The sequence below is a fragment of the Sinocyclocheilus grahami genome, unplaced genomic scaffold, assembly GCF_001515645.1.
Source record: "Sinocyclocheilus grahami isolate Dianchi unplaced genomic scaffold, SAMN03320097.WGS_v1.1 scaffold6.1, whole genome shotgun sequence".
In the NCBI taxonomy this organism is placed as follows: Eukaryota; Metazoa; Chordata; class Actinopteri; order Cypriniformes; family Cyprinidae; genus Sinocyclocheilus; species Sinocyclocheilus grahami.
In genome coordinates, this window is record NW_015505185.1 from 1,634,508 (window position 1) to 1,638,305 (window position 3,798).

At 37.6% G+C, this 3,798-nt stretch overlaps 1 pseudogene; it reads left to right on the forward strand.

The window, feature by feature from the left end:
* Positions 1-3,798, forward strand: part of LOC107587887 (neurobeachin-like) — a 258,279-nt pseudogene that overhangs the window by 159,531 nt on the left and 94,950 nt on the right.

Here is a 3,798-nt window from a genome sequence, read left to right on the forward strand (position 1 = left end):
ATATAGAGAATGTTTTATATATATATATATATATATATATATATATATATATATACACACACACAAAGGCACAGCTTTTTACTTCACAAGATGTTACTTAATGGTCCATTATATTTTTATCTGCTGCTTGGACTCTCATTCTGACGGCACCCATTCACTTCAGAGGATCCCTTGGTGACCAAGTGATATGATGCTAAATTTCTCCAAATTTTTCTGATGAAGAAACTACATTTTTGATATCCTGAATGGTCTGAAGATGAGTACATTTTCAGAAAATGTTTATGTTGTGACCATGTACATGGACAACATTAAATGCATTTTGATCTATGTTTTGAATGAATGACAATTAATTGTGAACACAAATAGCCTGGTGGCACAGATGGATGACCATAATGGCAAAGAGCACACATTGATTAATGTTATTCTATGATATGATGCATTATCCAGTGGTTTAATTAACATTCAACCTTTTTGAGAATGTGCATTTTTAGTGATATAAAATTGATTTAATGTGAACACGATGATATATTAGCGTCAATGATGTTTGTAGCTATTACTAGGGGCTACCAAAACTAGGAACGTCTACAAGTTAGCAACAAATACAGCAACTGATGATATGCAGTGACCAGGTCTGCTGGGACTTTATGTATGCACAGGTTTGTTTTCCTTCTTGTGGCCTTCTTTGTGTAAAACATCCTAAAGTTAAATACTTTTTAAAACTCACTTTTTTCCCCCTCAAACTCTCCCCATTTGCTCAGGATAATTTTCTTGTCAAAATCCGCCTGGTTTATTTTGTCTGCATTGCACTGAGGTCCTAAGCTTTATCTTGCCAGTCAAGACTGGAGCTCAGCTCCATCAGCTCTCCCTGCTTTAATGCAGGCATAATGACGGTTTACAGAATTACGGTCTTAAGTTTCCCTCCATCTGCTTTGATCCATGACCGCTTGCTGGCTCTGTGCCTCTAAATGTTACACGCTCCCTATTTCCGAAAAGCGGTCCCACTTCTTCCTTGGCTCTGATGAAAGCTCCTGAGATATGAGACAGAGCAGGAAGCCCGCTATGTTATTTTATTTTTTTTCCTCTCTCTCCTTCTCTTTTTCCTTCTTCGTCTGTGTAGTGGTGTTGACAACATTCAAACGTGACCACTTTGAGACAAGGTACATGAACCCCACGGGAGTGTAGGGAACATTTTAAATGCTGCACTGAAAAGAAACACGTCAAAAGAGTGTCAGACACTTTCTATTTCAGATAAGCGTTTCTTATTTCCTTTTTTTTCACAGAATCTCTCTGTTCTGGTGTCTCAGGCAAATCTGACCTTACACAAGACGAATCCAGTGTGCAGTGACATGTGTCAGACCTGACTGCCATTTTTCTCTCTTTTATTTAGTAATTAAAGCTGATGAATGATCTTTTTGTTTTGATTAAAAAAAAAGTGGCTACACACTTTTTTGCATCATTTTTCTTTTTCCCTCAGATAAGGCTGCTTGATGAGCTTTGGTGTTATCAGCAGTCGCTTAATTGCGTTGTCGGTTCAATCTCGTTCCCGTCCATATTTAGAGAGCAGATTGCATTATGCCTAATGAACTTCGAAATGTCTCTTTAAAGGAGAATTAAACAGTTTAGAGTAAAACGTTATAGTTTGCCTGTGGTTCCAGTCAGGATTTTGAAATAAAACGTGTTTTCTGTGATTCAACACTGTTCTGTGATTTCTCAATAAAATAGCTTAGAAACTGAAAAGTTCAAGCATATATTTCTTAATAACTAAATTCCACAGCTTCACTACTAGTAGAGAGACGCTGCCAGGTCTAATTAATTCACACACGCAATCGCTCTCACTAATGTATTCATATTAATATAATCTTTACTGTGACGAGAGGGGTGGGGCCGAGAGCCGTGGGAACTGAGCGAGGCCGGTGGAGAAAATGCTAATGCACGACACCTGCACCACTCACCGGTCTCGAGTCCCACGGAGGAGCTCCGGAAGGATAAAAGGAGGAGTGACGACTGTGTTGGACGAGAGAGGACCAGGCCTGGACTTTATTTTGTGTTTTGTGTGCGGCAGTCGTCCGCGAGAGGCTGCCGCTTTACTTTCATTTTGTGTTTGTTTATTTTATTAAAGTTTTCTTTAAATGTTCGCCGGTTCCCGCCTCCTTCTTCCCGTGACTAGGAATGTTGTTACATTGGTGCCAAAACCCGAGAAGAAGGAGGCGGGAACTGGCGAACATACTGGCAAACTGGACAACACAACTTATTTGTTCATTAATGACGTCATCAGCGACTAGTCGACTTTGACTCGACTTAAATAAATAAACCAAGTTCCTATGTTGCTTGGTTACCATTATCTATTTATCTGTTGTGGCTTATTGATTTTCTGTGGACTCGAAATTCATTTAAAGATACACAAAAACCTGGCCAAGAAATCACCATAAAAAAAGAAAAAATAATAAATCCACCATATATTTTTTTATAATATAATATGATACACTGCACAGTATAACTTTTAATGAATGTATTTTTATATTTATTTTTACTGTGTCTTTTATGCCTTGTGATTCTCAAATGTGCTTAAGTACAAATAATGTCCGTTTTCATCACCCTTGTCTCTCTGCAGGCCCTGAGGAAGATGAGGCCCTGAGAGGGAGGAAGGGCTTCCGCGGCCAGGCGGTGGTCTGCCAGAGCCCTGAGACAGAGCTGATGCTGGAGGGGGACGATGACGCTGTCAATCTGCTGCAGGAGAAAGAGGTGGACAACTTGGCAGGTGAGTCAACCTATACACAATACACAGCGCAATCTGTATAGTGACGGTTCTCCATTCAGCATGCATAGTAAGTCATACACATCAGTTTCATGACGTGACACTTTCCTTCAGTCTTCAGGTTAAAAGGTTCTGTGTGCCACATGAGTTTGGATTAAACATTTTTAGACATAATTTGCTATGTTATTGAAATTATAAAGTCATATTCAAACATACCTGTAGGTTTACCTGCACAGAGAAGTCCTGCCAGAGGCACTTAATCTGAAATGTCTGCATAATTCCACATTTGGTTGCATTTATTTATCTATACATAGCTTAAGCGTGGCATTTTGTCAGAATGACAGTATTTGACATAGAACAGATATATAAATATATCTTACCTGTCAATCTAGAGGCAGACCAGTGTAGTTAGTGTGGTTACTTTGCGTTAGGACTGTGTTTATGTTTTTCTGGCTGTGTTTAGGGTTAAGTATTGCTCTGGACAGAGTTACTTTTTTTTCTTCTGCTGAATATTTATTTATTTATTATTAAGTCTATAGTAAAACAAAATTTTAAATATGTATTTCTCTTCTTTTTTTTTCTCACAGCAAGTTTCTGTCCCCAGGTTTTTATTTCCAGAGGCAGGTTTGGCTATTTAAAGAGAGATTAACCCTTTCAAAACCACTAATATTACATTGAATCAAATTAATTACATATAATTATTATAGAATTAAAGCAAATATGACTTTAACCAACAATCAGGAGGCAATCAAGATCAATATTGATGAGTTCATTATTTATAGTGACATACCTTTTCCAAAATGTAATCTGCTAATAATGATAGTCTGATAATTGTTCTTTTGCAACTAAAATGGTCTAATGGCTATTTTATTTAGGAGGATTTTTTTTTTTTTTAAATCACTTTTAAATCGAGGCCCATGCCTTGAATGCCCCGTGAGGCCAAGCACAAAGAGTATTCTTGATTTTGTTTTAAAAAGGCTTAGAATAACTGTAGTTTTTACTAGACCTGCATTCATGACCAAATATCAGTTACGATGATGATT